The 9,555-nt window shown below is 32.3% G+C and overlaps 1 long non-coding RNA gene across 1 annotated transcript; it reads right to left on the bottom strand.

Moving 5' to 3' along the window:
* Window positions 1-8,542: 8,542 nt before the first annotated feature.
* On the bottom strand, window positions 8,543-8,989 carry LOC145115283 (uncharacterized). The gene is made up of 3 exons (XR_013711493.1): window positions 8,900-8,989; window positions 8,711-8,803; window positions 8,543-8,604 (listed from the first exon to the last, which is right to left on the bottom strand). It is a non-coding gene; the product is annotated as an uncharacterized LOC145115283 (long non-coding RNA).
* Window positions 8,990-9,555: the final 566 nt, after the last annotated feature.

Raw genomic sequence — 9,555 nt, 5'->3', positions numbered from 1 at the left:
TCTATCATACCACGCGCCGTGGTTTCATTCATGATGTTGAAAGCAACGTTCTTCGTCAACGACAATGTAATAACTGCCTTGGCTTTCTTGTCCTTTGAGTTCCACGCATCTTCAAAAGCTTTTTCCATTTTCTCCGGTTTGTCTCCGAGTACCATGTCCAAGTCTTTCTGACATAGCAATGCTTCTAATTGCATTTTCCACCAGCTAAAATCAGAACCGTTGAACTTTTCGATTACAACCTTGTCTTCAGCCATTACGACAAACAAGATACAAATCAGGTACACTCGTGCGTGATAAAAAAAAATGATTGTACCCTCCAAACCTCGCTAATCTGGCTCTGATACCAGTTGTTAGGAACCGGACCGGGTACACGCAGCGGAAACACACTATCACACACACACAAACTCACGAAAATAAAGCAAGAAGAACACAAGGATTTTACGTGGTTCGGATTCGGTGCAAATCCTACGTCCACGGGCTGCAACTAGAGAATTTTATTAAAACTCACAAGATTACAATTGGCTTGACACTCTACACTTGATGTTCTCTCAAGTTTTTGCACACCAAATATGCAAATCATACATGCATATATATAGGTGAATGTTTGCCATGTGAAAACAGAAAGAGTTGTAACCAATTTAAAGTCTACCAACTTCAAGTTTGAACATGTTGAATGCACCACTTATTTTCCAACTTTCAGTTTGAATTTGATTCTTTTATTTCACATGCATAGCCACATGTTTTCAACCTTTCATATTTTACCTAACAATAAAAATATTAGGGCATTGTTTTCATCAAACCATACCAACCAAAGGAAATGTGATCACCTTACCACAACCATAAAACAAAGTACCATGTCACCAAATAAGTTGTTTTCAACAAATAAAACATGTTTTCAACAGACAAAACCTAACTTTTCTACTTCCCTTCCCAACGGTAGCCTGTCCATCCAACTGTTTGCAACTCCTAGAATTAAAACCCTTGTTGTGGTATTTTCTGCATGGAACTAGCACTTCTGCTTAAACATTCGCCCTGGTTGATACTTCTTCCCTTTGTCACTTTTTCTTAAGCCTATCCACCTGCAAAATTGTTATAAGAAATGTAATTAGGTTTTAAGATACATAACAATGTATACTCTATAATAAACTAATTACATGTTAATGATGTTTTGAAGTGGTCAATGCGATGGGACAATTACACTTAGCGCGCCCACATGTTTCTCCTATTAATTGGATCTATTTTAAAGCTATACATTGTCTTCTATATGAGGTATTCCAGCTATATATATATATATTAAAAAATATAACTTTATTTAGAAAAAGCCACAATTTTTATCTAAGATTGCTTAAGATGTGAGTATTTTTGAAAAATTTGCATATCGTACGAATAGTTCAGGTTATCCTTCACATTCCTTGCATGTACAATCCAAAGATGTGAGTATTATTGTTTCATATTTTGCATGGTTCACTTCCCGAATAATATGATTATTCAAATTCCACAGTCGCTTATACTTTTGGAAGTAAGTAGTGAATTAAGACTGTCATGAACTAGATTGTAGATTCTCTAAGGGAGTTAGACATAGCAATAGAATTGTTGCAATGTTCATGAGTACTTAGAAATGGAGATTTGAGTATTGGATAAACCCTCGCTCAGAGTATTACTTCATAGAATTCATCACGAGTAATACTGAGACGATAATATCTTATAATCTTGAAACGGAGAAATATGAGTTGTAATTTACAAGTTGGTTATACATTGGTGATACGATAAAGCATCACTAACTTGGTGTTATAAAACGTATCGTCATGTATAGTTTGATAAGTAAAAGATACAAACATATGAGTCAAAGTTTATTCGTTCCTTTTGCCTAACGGGAAAAGCGATATATGTGTGCCCCTCGATGATTTGGTGTTAACTTATGTGTTGGGCCCAGCCATGACTGAATTGATGTGTTCAATCAGAAGTCCTACATTATCACAAATCAAAAACCAGGAAACATAGATTCTGGACAAGGAGATTGATTGCATTCCATGTCTTACGTCCGGGGATATCTGGCAGAATGAAGGGTTATATGATCACTTATCTTAGGACACGTAACTAATTGGGTCAGAGTTCGGCAGCAGCTTTTGGAAGCTACAATTTGCTGGTCGATTTAGAGGTCATACTAGCAGTTATAGTTACAGATTTATCCAAGTGGGAGAGTGTTGGATTAGGTGTCTAAGCCATAAGTATAATTGGTATGTACTTGAATTGATAGCAGCACAGTCCTTTTGGGTTGCCCTCAAACCTAGCAATTGAACTAGGAAATTATGAAATGAGAGACATTAATTTATTATTAGATTAATAAATTAATATAAATGATTTATTAATATGTTATGAAAATAATTTATTAATTAGAAATCATAATATTTAATTAATAGTTAACCAGAAATTAATTAGAATTAATTTTAGGGTTAATTGTATTAATTATAAAGTACTGGGACTAGTTTGTAATTATTAAATAGTTGGAAGGAACATTCCAGAACCTCCTCCTTGGAGGTGGACGAAATTCTAAGGGGAAACCCTAATGATTTCGTCCAAAGGCCATGGATAAGGCTTCTGGATTAGCTTAGGCCTTAAGTAAAGGAACATTAGGGTTATCCCTTAAACCCTAGCTACCTCAACTATATAAGGAGCCTCTTAGCTCTCCATATTTTGGCCACCACTATTCCTAAAGAAACCCTAGGCCAAAACTGCATACCCTTTCCTCTCTCTCTCACACACACACACACACACTCTATATATATATATATATATATATATATATATATATATATATATATATATATATATATATATATATATATATAAATAGTTTCCTTCTTGCTAGCTCTTGGGTGTGATTCTATTAGATGCACGACAATTATGGTGCTAGGCTTCCAAGAAGATCAAGATTCAAAGGGATTGTCAACTGTTTACTTTAACAATTGAAAGGTATGTGATTCCAAAAACCCTAATTTGTTATTTTTGAAATTAGCCTCTTCCCTTAGGGTTCTTATTTTGCAATTCAAAGTTATATGTTCAATAGTTAGAGCATAGATCCAAAGTAGGTTGCATGTGAACTTAGGAATTGTATTTCTAGTTTATTTGTTTTACCTAAAACCCATCAGTTTCAATAGTGGCGCAACTTGTCTTATAAGTGGCACATCTATGCACCATGATGCTCCATTGCACTTCCAGGTATACCATATCCTCTTTTATAAGATATGTTTCTTTGTTACATGAGTCGTTCCTTTTTTAAGAGATCCATCCCTTTCTCAGCTGATCCATTCATTTCTCGCTTGCTCCATGAACCCCAAGTGCTCCATTGAACTCAAATGCTCCATACGAATGTTCCAAATGCCCAAGTCACATTTTACAACATTGTACATTTCCATTAAACATGTTAGTAAAGATAACTTATGCTGACAGCTTAATTATATTTGTCTCCAAAGGAAATAAAAACATACTGCTATAATTATTTTACGGTCACCATTTAAATGCTTGTGAGTTACTAAATGCACACAATATTCACGATATAATTTTAAACATGTCACTAAATGTTATCAATAATCATAATAAAAGTAATAACTTGTGAGTATAGATTTTTTTTGTGATAGCTTAATTTTTTATTTGTTGTTGTATGTAAACAATAGTAATGAGAATCTATTAAACATGTTAGTAAACATAACTTATGTTAATAGCTTAATTTTATATGTCTCTCCAAAAGTCAACAATGACTGTGATAATATTTATAAACGGTGACTATAAGTAAACATCTATCACTCTATATGAAAAAACACATAACTATAAGTATTTTATGGTCACCGTTTAATTGTTTGTAAGTGAGTAAATACACATAATATTCACGATATAATATTAAACATATCACTAAAAGTTAGCTATAATCATAATAAATGTAATAACACATGAGTATAGATAATCTTTTTTGATGACTTGAATTTTTATTTGTCGGTGGATGTAAACAATAGTAATTAGAAACCATTAAACATGTTAGTAAAGATAACTCATGCTGGTAGTTTAATTACATTTGTGTCTCCAAAAGTCAACAATAGCCATGATAATATTTATAAACAATAACTATAAACAAACATTTATCACTCTATATGAAAAAACACATCACTATGAGTATATTATGGTAATCTTTTAATTGTTCATGAGTGAGTAAGTGCACACAATATCCATGATATAATATTAATGTTGATACATGAAAAGTGATCCTTTAGCAATCCGAGGTGAAGCATGTCCGAGAAAAGAAGTGTTCCAAACTGGAGTCATTTTCGAAGTGAAGATGAGTCTGAGATACATTTTTTGTTATTTGTTATTTAGAGTCTCTAATGTGTATTAAATGTTCCAAGTACTATTTTGTATTGTAGTTATTGTTTGATAGTATAGTACATGGGACAAGATCAACAGAAGAGGTTGCATCAGTCTGTTGATCTTTAGTTGTCTTTTAATCCATGCAATTTATCATATTTGTCTTAATGTCACTCCTTGTCTACTTAAGGAGTTGTAGCCCTGATGATCACACGCATGAGTGCAACATTCACCTTTCTCATCAATATCAAGAATCATTCAGTCAATCATTCTCTCTATCTTTCTTATTGTTATTAATTCTCTTTACACTGTTCATACCTATTACTTAATTACTTTGAGCACTTTGATGAACTTCTAAATTCCGAGACAAGACTGGTTTACCAAGCCTTTATTATTAGCAAACATTAATCTTAAGTTAATTTAAGGTTTGAGTTCTCAAGTCTTGTCCGCGCAGATCCTTGCTTTCACAATTAAACATGTCACTAAAAGTTATCAGTAATCATAATAAAAGTAATAACACGTGAGTATAGATTAGTTTCTGATGACGACTTAAATTTTTTTTTTTTCGATTTATGTAAACAATAGTAATTAGAAACCATTAAATATGTTAGTAAATATAACTTATGCTGATAGCTTAATTACATTTTTGTCTCCAAAAATCAACAATAGCGGCTATAATATTTACAAACGGCGAGTATAAGCAAACATGTATCACTCTATATGAAAAAAATACATCACTGAAAGTATTTTATGGTCATCGTTTAATTGCTTGTGAGTGAGTAAATACACATAATATTCACGGTATAATATTGAACATGCCACTAAAATTTATCAATAATCATAATAAAAGTAATAACACGTAAGTATAGATCATTTTTGGTGACAGATTAAATCTTTATTTATCAGTGTATGTAAATGATGGTAATGAGAAAACATTAAACATGTTAATAAAAGTTAACTTATGTTAACAACTTAATTGCATTTTGTGTGTCTCCAAAAGTCAACAATCGTTGCGATAATATTTATAAACTGTAACTGTAAGTTAACATTTAAGACTCTATACGAAAAAACACATCACTATAAAAATATTATTAATGAGGTTATGAAAATAAGATAGATATATCTCTAAAAATACCCTACCATATAATGACGGTTTGACCTATAAAACGGATTTTCATGAGTTATACTCACCACAATTGAACAACAACACAACTTATCGTCAATGATGCGACCTTTTCCTCACATGATGAATGGAAAAAAAATCCAACATAAATGTCTATAATGACAGGTTTTTTACATGGATAAAGCCAAGTTTTTGTGCTAGTGTACTGACCTCGCCGGAAGAACAGAATTCATTAGTGATTCCCTCTCCCCGTACTAATCTCGCTGGAAAAAGAGAACTCATTGATGATTTCCTCTCCCTCTATTGATCTCACCACACTAGTTGTTGTCATAGATGTGGGTGTTTCCGATCGGAGCCCTTATACCTGTCGGTTCTATATGTTTGTTTCATACTTTTGATTTTTTTTGCACTGTGTTTTTGTGTTTATGTATGTGAGAGTAATGAGTGAGGGTATAGATATTTTGATGTATTGTGATGTGGTTGCGCTACATATGTTTGTTTTAGACTTATGATTTGTTTGAACTCTTGTGCATTTTTGGGTGTTTAGACATTGATTTTGTTGGTGTTGTCTGTATGGCAGTCTATGACCAGAGATAGTGAGCGGAGTTGGTGCTGCCGAGAACTAGCTAGTGGTTGTACATTTAGGGGGAGAAAGATGATTAAGGTGGGGTGGGGACTATTTCAAACAAGATATTCATTATTTATTATTTTAATAATAATTGAAATAATAAATAAATAATTAACAAAATAAAATATCATTAAGGGCATAATAGTCTTTTTGGGACGGATAGGGACCAAACATGCAACAAAAACATATAATAGGGACCGTCCGAGTTAAAAAAATAGTTAGGAACTAAGCACGTAAATTTTCCAAAACCACAGTGTTAGTTTAATTTACTCTTATAAATACTAATAGTTATGATAAATAATACTAATTAATATTAATAAGACGACCTGAATTACTTGGTAGATAATTACACGTAATAATAAAATCGTTAATACTTATTAACAGCTATATAGTAATTATCAAAGGGCTTCTAGCCCATCGGTGTCAGTGTCAAGTGTTGTTCTCCTTCTTTGAGGTCGAGGGTTCAAGTCCTGAAATATAGGTGGAATTAGAAATAGTTTAGAAATAGCTTAGATTTGTCGTTCCAAAAAAAACTACAAAGTAATTAATACTAAGAAGAATTGATTTATTGGTAAATTATTATTTTCTTATTGATTATAAAGATAATTAAAATACTAGCAGTAATAATTATAATTAATAGTAATCAATAATAATAATAATAATAATAATAATAATAATAATAATAATAAGTAGAAAAATTGAATTATTTGATAAATAATTATTTCCTTATTAACTAGAAAAGTAATTATACAAAATAATGATAGTAATAATAATAATAATAATAATAACAACTACAAAAGTGTCCCCCGCTTTGCGGGGGTCGGAAGCCTTCAGTGACGTTTTTCCGGAATCCTTCAATGTTGGTTTTTTGTTATAGTTAAATGGTATTGCGTTTAATATTCATTAGCTTCATTACCACGTTTCTGTCAACCGCAGAGTAAAAACTCTATTTCTTTTCAAAAGAAACCCGAAACCAAATTCAAAGCCTACCATACCTTATCAAAGATATAGCATATACAAATAGTAATGAAAAACATAAAAAAAACTATAGTCCCTTAGCAGTTCATGGATGAGCAAATAAAACCGTTAATTCAATAATGTGTATGTAATCCCACAACCTCTTTGTTCTCCAATCGATCCAACATCCCTTTACCCTTGTGAGAAGCATTAACCGAAAGAAAGTTAGTACAATTACCGCATTAAACATCTTACTTTCATCTCTTCTTATAAAATCATTGAAGAAGTACATTATTGAGTAGATTATGCAATATTTTTAGAATATAAAGTACATTAAACATAATTGAATTTGATTCTCAAAATACAATACCTTGATAAAAAAATGTTGTAACAGAACAAAATGGAATTAGGATCCTATAATAATAAAAATAAAAAATAAAAACAAATAAAAAAAGTACGTTGCTAATTTTTTTGCATTTCATTAGCCCTAACTTTTTACGGAATTTAAGATCACATATGACATAACGAAGCTCTTTTTTTGCTCCATAAACACAATATAATGATTAAAAACTATTCGTAAAAGAATTACCTCAAAAACGTAAACATGTTGCTGCTGTTGTTGTTGGTGGTGGTGGTGAGGCTGGGCTACAACACCCTCTTGCATTGGGATATTTCTGGGATTCCAATCTCGAATAACAAATTCTTTGTCTCCCCCTTCCAATCCATTTCCAGTAAAAAAATGGACTATAATTGCAAAGAGATGGGCCTAAAACAGAAATATAGAGAAGCATAGGGAAAAATTGGTAATTTAGTCAATAATGGTTTGATTGTGTTGTATTCTTTTATTCTTTTTTAATAAAGTTTATTGAGCTTTGGCTCTTTAAAAAAAACAATAATACAGTTGTGGGGTTGTCATAGTGACAGAGGTCCATCAGAAATCCAAAGTCAAAGTCAAAATCAATATCTATACCTATAAAAAAAACCTTAGAAAGAAATTTACAATATTATTTTGTTATGAACCGACCTTCAGGCATCCATGATCCTCTGAAAGCATTTCTTCTTAATTTGTTACCAATTCCAGTGTAAATGACAATCACAGCAAGAAACTTTTTGTTAGAAGATCACTTGAAGTGGTTACTAAGAAAAGCTTGACTTTTTGCTAGTGTTATTTCCATCTCAGTTTCCACAATTGTTCTCTCTAAATCCCTGAAAAAGACGATTGTACCCATGAGACAGTAAACACATCAAATTAATTCTAGAAAATAACGCAAAAAAGAAATAGGAAGACCCAAAATTTTCTTGCATTCTAGGACCATTAGCTTCTCTTCAACAGTAAGAATCTTTGGTCTCTGCCATTATTAAAAAAAATACAAAAACATAGTAAAAATAAGGATAAAAGGTAATCAAGGTATCTTTTTTAATAAATTGTACGAATTAATGATGAATTATCAAGAGTCATAAGTTACAAAAACATACCCGGGAAGAATTCTTAATGAGTAGATTAGATAATAGTGTTCTGTTCTCAGGATGTTGCCATAACCTGGTAAGATGAAGCATAAATATTTCTCATACCCATTGTCAATTACTGATTATGATGTAATTAGTAGTCTTTGATTTAAGAGATGGAAAATGAAAAACACATCTACCATAGCTATCCTGTAGTAACTTATGTAGTTCATACCAATCATCAAATCCCTAAATTATGATTTCAGCAAACAGAAGCCAAATTGCATACAAACCTTTAGAAAATAAAAGGATTAGAAGTCTTTTTTTTTAAAGAAAAACAACTAATATAAGATTTTCCATATTATATTTTACAAAGTAATCTATAATACCTTTCAAAAATATAGTTTGTACAATCAAAATCTTTGTTGAAATCTACTATAATCTGTGGAGATTGGATCATGTGCCATTCCAGATTGAAAGTACACCCACGAGCTTCCCTAATACTCATTACTCATTTCTTTCTCTATTCCGTTTTCTTCTTTGTCACCATACTTATGTTGGTTATTTTAGTTAGTATACCTGGGTTACTTTAACCCCACATTCCCACCGATCCACATTCCACCGCCTCTTTCTACCTTGCAGGACCTTCTACATCCAGTATCGGCTCTCTCTCTCTCTCTCTCTCTCATTATCTCTCTCTCTCTCTCTCATTATCTGTTGTTTGGGTTATCACAACAAAAATTGTAGCCTTTAGCAGCGATACAACTCGTCGCAATTGATGACCTTTCGTCGTCGCTAATACCTTTAGCGACAACATGTCGTCTCTAAAGCGTCGCAATTACCTCGTAGCTAATACTCGTTTGTCGTCGCAAATACGGTCGTCTCTAATACATGTCGTCTATAATACATGTCGTCTCTAATACTCCTGTGTCGTCGCTATTGACGTCGTCTCTATTGATATTCCGGTCACCGGCCGGAGTTTTTCCGGCAAAGCTTCCCGGAGTTATGTGTCGTCGCAATTAGTCCACGTCGTCCCTAAAGGTGT

Source organism: Lactuca virosa, chromosome 5, assembly GCF_052849685.1.
Source record: "Lactuca virosa cultivar CGN04683 chromosome 5, Lactuca_virosa_CGN04683_v6, whole genome shotgun sequence".
Classification (NCBI taxonomy): domain Eukaryota; kingdom Viridiplantae; phylum Streptophyta; class Magnoliopsida; order Asterales; family Asteraceae; genus Lactuca; species Lactuca virosa.
The sequence above is the reverse complement of the archived record's forward strand: the minus strand, read 5'-3'. Positions and strand labels throughout refer to the sequence as shown.